Here is a 12,921-nt window from a genome sequence, read left to right on the forward strand (position 1 = left end):
ACAGAAGGACGCTGGACATCCAAACAATGTTGGAGCTGTCACAGGCCATGGAAGCTTTTGCACTTGTACTGAATGCATTTTTCATATAAGGGGGCCATATGGGGGCCAGGGGTGGAGTGTGGTTTGAGTGTGAAGTGTCTCCGACAGCCTCGTGTGTTTGAACACTGGATCTCCAGTTGGTCCCAGCTGTTTGTGAGGTTTTGGAAGATTTTCAGTCTTTAAGAGGTGGAGCCTTACTGGAGAAATCGGGTCCATGGAGGTGGACCTTGGAGAATTTGAAGCTTAGCCCCACTGCATGTTCACACTGCCTCCTTCATGTGGATGAAATGTGGCTGGTCAGCCTGGCCTCCTGATCCTGCTGCCATTCCTTCTCTGGCTTCTGCCTTGTCTTCCAGAACTGTAATCCCAAATACAACCTTTTTTCCTTTCTGTTGCTTTTCTCGGTGTGTTTTACCACAGAAATGAAAAGGCAACCATGACTTGCATGAGCAGTAGGCAATGACCCAAGTTGGAAAGTTGAAGCCTCTGGGACAGTTGAGAGTTCCCTGGCTGTCTGTCCTTCCTGAATACACTGATCATATGAAAGGTTGGTATAGGTGTTTGCATTTCAGTGGGAGGTTTCACCTCCTTATGGGGTCCAGGTGAGTGGCTTTTGTTCTTCCTCAGACTGAGATTGTTCTGTAAATTCTTGGACCTAGTTGTCCTGATACTGTTTTAACGTGTTCACGAGCCCCTGAAATCCTGATTCACTGATAAAATTGTAAGGCAGTGGGTGCCCTTTTCATTCCCAGAAAGAAATTTCCAGTTAGTCCGTGATGCATGGATGGTGACGGTCAGGTGGCTGACCATGTGCACAGTCATCTTCACTCTTTATAACGAAGTCAAAGTTGCTTGTGAAATGGAATTTTTCAGGTCAGGGTATACTCTGAAAAATTTAGAAAACACAGTGTCACTTGAAGCAGGACACATGCTCTTAACATGCATTCCACTGTGTGTCTTATAAGTGGCAATTAGAATTGAAAAATGACATTCAACCAAGGACCATGTATGGATATAACCTAGAACCTCCACTCAGATGTAGCCTGTGGTAGCTCAGTAACCAATTGGTTTCCCAAAGTGAGGGGAACAAGGACTATTTCTAAAAGGAACTCAATGACTGGCTCTTTGGCCTCCCCACCCCCCAAGGGAGGAGCAGTCCTGTTAGGCCACAGAGGAGGGCTTTGCAGCCAGTCCTGAAGATACCTGATAAAACAGGATCAGATGAATGGGGAGGAGGTCCCCCCATCAGTGGACTTGGAAAGGGGCACGGTGGAGATGAGGGAGGGAGGGAGGGAGGGAGGGACTGGGAGGGAATGAGGGATGGGGACACGGCTGGGATACAGAGTTAATAAAATGTAACTGATAAGGAAAAAAATAAAATTAAAAAAAAAAAGAAAAATGTTTTAATATGACATGAGCACTACCTTCCATATTTGAAAACTACTACTCTATACATGCATCTAAAAGTGAAACAGCGTTTTTGGAGTCATTATGCTACTGACATGCGTTCAGTTTGCAGTCAGCAAGTGTTAGCTGAGGTGTCAGAAAGGCAAGTACTTTCTTTCTTAGCCCTATCTATTTGAAAGCTAATCTTATATTACATTCATTACAATGTCTACAGAAAATAACAAATATTGGTAAAGACACAAGGAAATAGAAACCAAAGCAGTATAACTGTAACTGCGGAATGGCAATAATGCAGTCACTGTGGGAAATGGAGCTTCCCCAGAAAAGCAAAAAATAGAATTACCATGATACCACATTGTACATCTGGTATATGTCTACAAGAAGTTTAACCAGGACGTTAAAGAGACGTTTGCACACTGGGATTATTATGGCATTATTCGTAGTAGCTAATGGGTGGGGAAAACCACATGTGGTCCAAGTTTGCAAGTAAACATTATCAGCCTTGATAAGGGGGGTTGTTAGGTTTACATCATGGTAACCAGATGACCTGATGAGGGAAATTTGAGGAAAGATTTATTGTGTGTTTCACATTTTAGAAGGCTTTATAAATAGAAGATTGAACTTTTGCTTTCTCTTATGAATCTCTAAAACAGGTGATCCAATCAGTTCCTTCTGCACTGAATTCATACAACAGCTACTTATTAAGCACCCAGTGTGTGCCAAGTACAGCGTTGAATATTATGAGAGAGATACTCCTTGCATATTTAAGGCCTATATGGCAAAGTATGGCATGAGGTCACTAACCAAGGAATGGCAGGTGGGGAAAACTGGGAAGCATTGTACTGAAGAATTTGTGTTTGAAATTTCTTCTGGTGTGTTTAGTTTCTTCCTTGGGGCCAGTAAATTTGTTATTACCAAATAACATTTCAACAGTCACAATGTTATTATTTTGCCTGAGATAGAGGTTCCCCTTCATTTGAAACTCACTTATTTCTTCATGTTCAGGAAATAAAAACAAATAGCTAAATATCTATTTGAGAACACATTTTATATGCTAATGACCATTCTTCAAATGACCCATTCTTTAATATTTCTTCACAGTGAAGTCTGCTTGGCACTGCTCTTCTATTTATTTTCCTAAGTTTCCACTGCTGCTTTTTAAAGAGAGACATCAAATTTATTCATAATCTTTATGTACAAACAGAATGACATAATCCATCATAGTAAACCTACAATGTCTGATCCTCTTAGCTTTTAAGTTTTTCTACTTTCCGAACAAATTTGTATTTAATAAGTTGTTTGCAGCCAGTTTCGAGTAGAATAAAGAATTGTTAAGGAAAAATGGTGGACTAAATATCACCATTTTTCATTCCGAGGCTGGTCTACTATAAGTATTTTACTTCCTCGCTCTCTCCCTCTGTGTGTGTGTGTGTGTGTGTGTGTGTGTGTGTGTGTGTGTGCAGGCAGGTACATGTCTGTTTGTTTGGGTGCATGTTAGTATGCATTGCCATGATGAGCTGGAGGAAGTCAGAGACAAGCCTTAGTGGTTGTACTGGTCTTCTGCCTTCTTGACAGACTCCCTTGTTCCCTGTTGTGTACAAAACTTCCAGAGATATTCTAATCTTCACCTCCATCTTGCTGTAGGAGTGCAAAGATTTAGATGTGCACCACCTTATCCAGCTTTACTTGGATTCTGGAAATCCAAAGTTAGGTCCTCAGGCTTGTATGGCTAGCACTTTACCCACCCAGTCAATTTTCCAGCCATTACCTCTCATTTCAAAGTATGCATCTAGTTCCATCATTTGCCTGCAAATTTCACGATTTCCTTGTTTTTAATGGCTGTTTTTAATCCATTGTGTAAATGTACCACAGATTTTTTTTTTTAATCCATTCTTCGGTAGAGGGATATCTACTTTGCTTATAATTTTGGCTATTATAAATAAAGGTGCTATCAACATGGTTCAGCAAATGTTCTTGTATGGTGGAGCATCTTTTGGGTATATACCCAGGAATGGTATAGCTAGATCTTGAGGAATGGCTACTCACAGTTTTCTGAGAAAGATTGATTTTCAAAGTGGTTGTACAAGTCTTCACACCAATTAGCAATGGAGGAGGGTTCCCCTTTCTCCACATCATCTCCAGCATGTATTATCACTTGAGTTTTTGATCTTATCCATTCTGACAGGTTTAAGATGGAATCTCAGAGTCATTTTAATTTGCATTTCCCTGATGAATAAGGATGTTGAGCATTTCTTTAAGTGTTTCTCTGCCATTTGATATTGCTCTGTTAAGAATTCTCTGTTTAGCTCTGTATTCCATTTTTTAATTGGACTATTTGGTTTGTTGTCTAATTTCTTGAGTTCTTTATATATTCTGGATATTAACCCTTTGTCAGATGTAGGAGTCATAAAAATCTTTTCCTAGTCCATAGACTGCCATTTGGTTCTGTTGACAGTGTCCTTTGCTTTATAGAAGCTTCTCAGTTTCAAGAGGTCCTATCTATCTATCTATCTATCTACTATCTATCTATCTATCCAGCCATTTATTTATTTATTATTAATTAATTAATTCAGTTTACATCTTGGTCATAGGTCTGTCCCTCATCTGCTCCCAGTCCTAACCTCTCTCCCACATCCTCTCTCCCCTATTCTTTAAAATAGGGACCCAGGATGTCACACACAGCATATATTCACTTATAAGTGGATTTTAGTCATGTAGTACAGGATAGATGTACTACAATGCACAGACCCCAAGCAGATAGGTTCAATGGGCATGTTAGGCTTCATGTTACGGGAGTGGGAGATATCTCTGACACAGATTATGTTGCCTGCTTTCTGATCACTTTCCCCCTGATGATACTTTCCTACAAAGTCACAGGGGTGGAAGAAGAACTCAGTCCTCAAGTGAATAGATGAGCTGGGGTGTATGGGTAAAAGGGCTCCCCTATTCTAAAGAATAGGGGAGAATAGCTAAAAGAAAAGGAAGGTAGGAGCAAGGATGGGACTGGGAGGAGAGGAGAAAGGGGCCTATGACTGAGATGTAAATTTAACTAAATAATAAAAAATAAAGTATACATCTACCTCTCTATTACTATAATCTACATGAAGAACAGATCTCAGAGAGTTATTATTACAGCCTGTGAACAGACCAGGATGAGAAGTGGAACTGCATGTAGATGATCTTGGAATCATGATTTAACTCTTAGAGAAAACTGTATTTTTTTTTCAAAAGGTTAACATATTTTTTCTTTAAACATTACTGAACTAAAAGGTAGACTAATGTGAAATAAAGGGTAATTTGCATGAAAGAAGAAAGTAAGAAGTTATCAAGCATTTGTTTGCTTGCTCCTGCTCTGCTTTTAGTTCCTGAGTGATTTTTGAGAACACATTTAAGATTCTGATTCAAAATACCCTGTGATACTCACACTTTTCTTTGAATGTTTTTCACTCTTTAAACAAGCCATAGAGATTTTACTTTTTGCTGTGATGTGATGGCAGGGTCTGTTTCTAATCATTTATATGACATTCCGTTTAGCGTGGGGTTTAGGGAGGGACGGAAATGTAACTGCTGCAGGGAGAAGAAGCATCACCTTGACATTAGGATCAGGTAAGTAGATTATAATGTTTTTCCAGAAGATTGGTTCATTACTAACTGGGCCTGGCTAAAGCATTTTCTCCAGTCTGCAGATTTTTAGATTGCTGAAATTGAAACCCAGAGTCTCAGAATGTTTGACTTTTGCAGATATTTTCCACAGTGAATTCACTTAGGAGCCATAGCTGATCATGGGAACAGAATGCATAACCCCATTCTAATTTGTAAAATCAAATCACTTGAGATGGAGAAACAGTTATGTTGACATAATCAGAATGAGCCGGCCCTGTGTTAGGGAATCGTCAAAACAGTAGACATTTACTGTAGCTTTTTCTAGGTTTCAAGATCAGGGGAATGTTGTTATCCTTCAGGGAGTATAGGCTTGGCCTCTTTATTGTCTGAAATGTTATTCTAAGCCCAAGAAGCCCATACCAAAAGCAGACCGTCTATAGTCAATTTTCAAAGTCTGCAATTCATTTCAAAGGATGCTGATATGAAAGCTGTGATTAAATGCATGAAATAAAAACCATGGCTTCTTTATATTTAAATCAACAGATAAAACTGTATGAACTTCTCTTGTTCAATATATTGGAATGTACAACAACTGGCGAACTCTATCAGTTTCCCATGTGCATTACCACAGGTATCACTTTTCCCCCTCAGTGAGATCACTTAACATCCGCTCACAATTTGCAAGAATACAATATAATGTTAATGACAGTCACCATGCGGTATAATTGCTCTACTGAACTTGTAGACCGCATGTTAAATTTTTTCAAAAAAATCATAAAAATGTAATAGATATCTGCCAAACCTTCAGTTCCTATACAAGTGTGAAACTATTAAGCTAAGATAGATAAATACGAGTCATTTTGCTGGTGATTTCAACACACTCTTTGGAATTTTGAATTTTGCTATGTATTTACTTGGAAGGCCACATCAGTCAGGTTCTCAACATTAAACTTGCAGACAGGATGTTCAACAATGCCCTTACCATTTATTGTAAATGCCAGCAAGTAAATGTGCTTTGAAAGTTGTTTGTTAATTTAACTGCTACATAAAATTATTTGCAGTCAATGGACCCATAAAAAAGTCTGGCAATAAATGAGTCTTGTCCTCAATACTTAAATTGGACACACCTGGATGACCGCCAATAGGACTGTGAAGTAGGCAGTTTCATTCCGAGGTCTCTGGTTTTCTCAGTCGCTCTTAGTTTTCACTCCTTAGTGGCATAACCATACCTTTTCTAGGCACTCACACACATTTTCTCTCTACTGTATCAAAATGTGCTCCCGTACAGCTCGTAAATTCAGGCTGGCTTCTAACATTTTATTTTATTTTTTTAAGTGGAAAGAAGCCTGAAGTTAAGCAAATGAAATTGAAAGCAGAATGTAAATCAGGATGTGGAGGAATACTTTGTACCTTCTAGAATAATCTCATGAGAATAATGCTGTGATGTTTTTCAGCGGAGTGAGGTAGCCAGGCAACACTTGACTGTGCAATGCTGTCCCGGAAGTGCAGACACAGCAGGGTAAGACTGAGTGACAGGTGGCCTCTCAGCCCAGACTTTGTGAAACTGTTCTTCCCACATCTATTCTTCTACTCTAGTCTGTAAGCACAGAACCTCACTGGGATGCCCCCAGGATTGGGTAAAACCTTACTCGGGTTTTGAAGCATATGCTCCACATCTCCTTGGCCATGTGGTATGTTGGCTTGATGTCAGATGTAGAACTGCAAATCAAGCAGTGACTACTGCCTGATCCCAAACTAACAAGAAATTTACTTAGTAGCATGATTTTGTAAATGTTTTTCACCTAAGCACCTAAGAAAAACTAACACACTATGTTGCACTAACAAGATTCTTACCGAGTGAGTTCAACCAAGTAGAAATAGATTTAAAACATAGCCTCATCATAATTCATGTTGAATTTGCCTAGCAATGCAAATTTGAGCTGGTTTGTTAGTCTACTTAAGTAGCAACATTTCAATAGAAACTTAAGAATATTTGTTATGAAGGAAAATTAAAAAGAAACTTTATTTACACTTGAATCAGTGATATTCAAGTTTAAGTTATCCTAAGTCATTGTTATTTTTAATAAAATGTAAGCTTTCTAAAATCAATACAGATTGCAATACTAAAATCTTTTTTTGATTTTTTTATATTAATACTGTTTATTCACTTTGTATCCCAGCTGTAGCCCCCTCATTCCTTCCCTTCCAAGCCCACCTGCCCTCCCTCATCTCTAAAATCTTTAATATATAAAATTTCATAAGAAGCATGGTTTGGAAAATTATTCTAACTGGAACATATAGCTTTGTACACAAAGCACAAATGCACCGATCTTTTAAGTTTCTGAATGTTTCTGAATTCTTGGGCTCTTTGCTAGTACTTCTGACAAACACTTCTAAGCAAAAGAGATCAGAAACAAAGAAATGGTGTAATCTCCATATTCACTGTGTCAAAACATGGGCTGCTGTAATATGAGTCCAGGATGGACATAGTCATATTAATGCCAACGAATCTGATTCCAAACTTCTATGAGGTAAGAAGAGGCCCTATATTTGAAGAGAGACACCTCTCTGTTGTCCTAAAACACAGCTACGCACTGTCAGGAATTAAAAGAAGACTCTTGACAAAGCATGACAAAGCCTGACTAACGGTTAGTAAAACAACTTGTCGGAAAGAACTTGAGATGTGCGAAGGAATTTCATACAGACTTTCATTTCCCATCATTTTGTTTAATGATCTATAGGAGGATACACAAGAGTATTGAAATCTTTGTGATCCCAATTTAAGGTAAGGCAGCTCACCATAGCACACAGTTATTTGGCCCCATGTATCATTAGAAGCAAGACTGAGAATCTGTTTTAAAGCTCATAAAGCACCAGCAGGATGGGCAGAGATGCAACAAATGATTCTGAGTTGCCCACGAGTGTTCAGGAAAGTCTGACTGTGTCTTCACTGGCTAAGGCATGGCCACCCCACACATGAACCCACAGTGGCTGGAATCCGCCACTGTGATGTGTAACTGAGTCAGCCAGATCTCAGAATGGATGAGAAACGAGCTCATGGAAGTCCTTCCCCTTCCTCTTCTCCACCCGAGGAGAGGAACCCTTGCCATTTGATAGCTGCTGGGGAAAGGAGAGTCGGTTTCTTTTATTACTGCTACCCACACTCCAGTAGATGGTTCTAAAGCCATGCACATACAGGCAGAACTAAGTAGATCCAATAAATTTTTATTTAAAAAATACATAAACTTGAGCAGGAAAAGTGGTGGTGAGGGGAATGGGAGGGGAGGGAATGGGAACGTGGATTTGATGGAAAATATTATATGCATGTATTAAATTCTCAAACAATAAAGAAAGTCTGGCTGTGAATCATGACTGCATTTATAAAATGAACCACAAAGGAAGACAGGCACGGAAACTGAATTGCTGTCAGATATTAAATAGCTGTCAGCCACAGAAAGTCAAAGACAATTGGGGAGATCGCCAGACATCAAGTTCAATCAGATTTGGTTTGAATATAGTATGATTACAAACGGTAGGCTGGAGAGGCTTGTGGTGTGATCTTGTCAAGAAGAATAATACTTAGGGTTCTGTATGGAAAAGGGGACCTGAGGCATGAGAACCCTTAGGCCCCTCACAAAAGCCTAGGCAGACACGTGATTTTCCCTCACACACAATCAAGAATGCATTGCCCAGACAAGGCTGTTTACTCAGGATTTTACTTTCCTTTGTCTGTTTCTGATTTCAGTGGTTTTTACAGTGGGTTTTTATGATCACAGCCCCACCTGCCTCCAAAGGAGGTAGATGTGAAATGCAAACCAAAAGAAGAATGTTTTAGGAAAACTGAGAAACTAGGGAAATCCAGACCATGGGAGTTCAGGGTTTCCTTCCATGATGATGTTTCCCAGTATTTCCTTTATTATTTTCTTTACATAGCCAACTTCATTTTTTAAAAATGTAGTTTTAGGTTCACAATAAAACTAAGAAGAAAGTACAGAGGGTTTCCATGCAATTATCTTTTCTCTCCCAAACTTGTACTATTGTCTTCTCATATCATAGTGGATTTTATTCTTACAGTTGTTAAACTTACCTAAGCACCGCATAATCACCTAAAGTCTATCAGCTATGGTCTTGGGTTGTATGTCTTGTGGGTTTTGACAAACGTATAATATCATATATTCATACTGCAGTGCCGTGGATTTGGTGCTTCGCTTTTGTCCTTAGTCTGTGGCATTTGTGTCCTTACCACATCTATGTTTTTGCATCATGCCGTATAATGAGAATTATACAGCAACTTTTCCATGTAGTTGAATATTTATTAATTCTAAAAGACTCTACTATCAACCAGGTAGTTCCCAAATAATTGAGACAAAGACCTATTGATTTATTTAAACAAGCCTTAAGAACAATACCTAGGCCGGTATGATTTAAACTAATTTTCTAAGCTAGTAGGGCTACCTCCCAGATGCACTACCAAAGTTACTTGTCAATATGACATCCAGTATGGGTTGAATCACCTCCATAAGGCCACCTTTTTTCTCTCTATATTCTTCTTTTCCTCTCTCTTTCTTTTGGTCTTATGGTCCCTAAATGAGACACCCAGACCAGGAACCAAAGCTCCGCTTACTTCTCTTCTGCCCAGTTACAAGCTGTCCAGGCTATTTTATTAACCAATCATAGAATATTGGGGAGCAAAATTTATACAACATCATTTGGTGTATGTGAGAATGCACTTGTCTGGACTGCTACCAGATCTTAGGACCCAGAATTTAGCATTTGTATAATAGCCCCAGACCAATCGCCAACATTTCCAGGCTGACCTCTTTCATTTAGTGGAGTGCATTAACATTTGTTTCATAAGTAGATGGCTAAGTCTTTATTTTTGGCAGTAAACACATTAGCATTATGGTCACCACACTCTACCATAGCACAGTGGAACTTTATACTCCTACTACTTACTAGGACAGTAACTATAACTTAGTATCCATCGATTCGATTCACTGTTTCTCATCCCTCCCTCCTTCCTTTACCATCTCCTTGGCTCTGGTAACCACAATTCTACCCTCAACTTGCATAAAATCAACATTACCAGCTTCTACATGGAAATCATATACGATATTTGGTATTCCTGTGCTTTCTTACTTCATGTAATAATTCACAACTCTCTACATAGTGTTTTAAATGACAGGATTTGATAATTTCTCATGGTTGAATAAAAATGTTTTCTTCATCTATTTAACAGATGGTGGACACTTAGGCCATTGCCATAAATATGTGAAATGCAAACTGAAGGATTTTTATATACATACATATATGTATATATACATATATTATGCTACAATAGACATGGAAATATAAATATTCATACTTTATTTTTGTTTTCTTAAATAGCTTTTAAAAGCTATGTTAATTCTTCTATTTGATCAGTTCTATTTTTTATGTCATTATCACATTTCTGTGTTTTGTAGTGTATTTATCAGTTTAATGATTTATGTTTGAATTTTTAAAATTGTTCCCATCTCTCCGTAGTTTCTCTGCTACTTAAATATTTTATCTCTACTTAAATATTTTATACAGACTCCACATTTGTGTGTGTGCACGCATGCTTTTGGTTGGCATTGCTTTGGTATTCTTTAGTCTTGTTGGGTTTTGTTGTTACTGCTTGTTTACTTTGGTTTTCATTTTTTTTTCCTGTTTTTGTTGTTCTAGAGAAAAGAAGAATGGAGGGGAAGAACAAACATCAACATAGAAATTTGTGGGTAGGGAGATAGGGAGTGTCATGGAGGAGAGGAGAAAGAATATGATAAAAACACACAAACAACATTTTAAATTAAGAGAAAACAAAAAGTACAAACACAGAGAGAGAACAAGTAGGTATTCTCTGAAACAGCTGTTTTACACTTTTCATCTGTGAGTTTACCTACAGTGGTTATTGTAACATTCGCTTGTGGTATGTTACTTTGAATGTCAGGTGACATTGTGTTTGGTCTTGATGCTAATTAATGTAATAACTTCTGGGCATATCGGGTACACTTTCAGTTTTCTGGCTTTCTTTGTCAGTCTTTCCAGAAATTGGCAATAGGCTCTGATTTTTTTTTTCTTTTCTCTAAATCCACAGGCTCTTTTTCCATTTGAACACTAGATGGCACACTAAATCAAGGCTCTTTCTTAGGGAGCGGTTAGTGTGCTATTGCTGTTTCAACACTAGTTGCCATCCAAGCTCAAATTTGTCACAAGTTCGCAGTTCATTTGTTGTTCAGCATGGAACAGGTATATATTGAGAAAGGTTGCCCATCTCTACAAGACTCTCATTTGTCAAGCAGGCCACAAAGCTCCCTCTATCGCTGTCCTAGGATCAGCTATCCCTGGGCAATTCTGCTTGAGACCAGGAACGGATGCAAAAGCCCCAGGTTTTCATCATATGACATGCCCACCTCCATCTTCTTCTGCCAAGATAGACCTTTACTACCTCTTTGTCTTGCTACCTGGGGGGTGGGGAAGGAATGAGGTGGGAGTCCCGTGACCACCAGTGATGCAACTATGTCACATCCCTAGCCTGATGAGATTAGCAGAGCATTGGGGTAAGCCCAAGGCCCACAGAACTATGAGCTGCTTATCGCTCACGTTCTCAAGCTTAGGAGCCTTAGAGTCAGCCACAGGTGACGCCCGCTGAGATTTAATAGACTGGAACCTCGCGTCTCCTAATGCCACTGGGCTGTTCCACAGGTTCTGTCTACTGGCATTGTCCCAGGGATGGGCTCAGTAGGAATGCAGGGTGTCCTACTTCCTGAAAATACAGCCAGGCTCTGAGCTGTGCTATGCTGTTAAATCGAAACGGTGCCTTCAGGTCCTATGACACCTGACAGTGATGCAGGCCTAACTAGGAGCCAGGCCCAATGCGGTCTAGTTCCCACGTGGTTTTGGGAAAGATCTGGAGGTTTTAGTCTGTGAGAACTGGCCTTGGGAAAACTGCTACTGGATCCTGGAGCATATACCTTTTAAAATTATATTTACTTACTTAGTATGTGTCTGTGTGGGGGGGGGGAGGTGCCATCCCACACATGTGGAAGTTAGACAGCTTGGGGTAGGTTCAGCTCTCTCCTTCCACCATGTATATCCTCAGGATTAAACTCTGGACAACATGTGACCTTACCCCCTGAGCCCCATCACTGTATATACATTTATGGAGTTGAGTATTCTATGTGTAGGCAGAAGCAAACTGCATGAGTAAATATTTCCATGTTCACTATCTGTTCGAGGTGATAACTGGACCATGGAGACAAAAGATCTCCTATTAGCACATATCCACCAGAGGAAATAATGAGAACACACACGCTCACGCAATGCACACGAGTGGCCGATCACCCATGTACACACATATATTCCCCATTAGGAACTGGCTTGGAGTCATTCACCTTTGCATAGTTTATAGTTTGATGTGACCTGTTCTTAAATAAATAACAAGTGGTATCAAAACCACTGCCTGTTTTCTACTGTTGTTATGGTGGACAAAGAGGTCCTTGGGCTCAGACAAGCACTAAGGGAACCAGAGATGTTAAGCACATAGGGTTGTGTTTTCTTTTTATTTTTTTAATTATTATTTTATTTTTAATTACACTTTATTTACTTTGTTTTGTATCTCCCCTTTAGTTCCCTCCCTCCTCCCCTCCCAACCCCTCTCTTCGTCCCCTTTCTCTACGCATGCCCCTCCCCATGTCCACTGGTAGGGGAGGGTTTCTTTTTCTTCCTTCTGATCCTAGTCTGTTAGGATCAGACTCCATCAGGAGTGGCTGCATTGTCTTCCTCTGTGGCCTGGTAAGGCTGCTCCCCCCTCAGGGGGAGGTGATCAAAGAGCAGGCCAATCAGTTCATGTCA

The sequence above is a fragment of the Meriones unguiculatus genome, chromosome 9 (genome assembly GCF_030254825.1).
Source record: "Meriones unguiculatus strain TT.TT164.6M chromosome 9, Bangor_MerUng_6.1, whole genome shotgun sequence".
Classification (NCBI taxonomy): Eukaryota; Metazoa; Chordata; class Mammalia; order Rodentia; family Muridae; genus Meriones; species Meriones unguiculatus.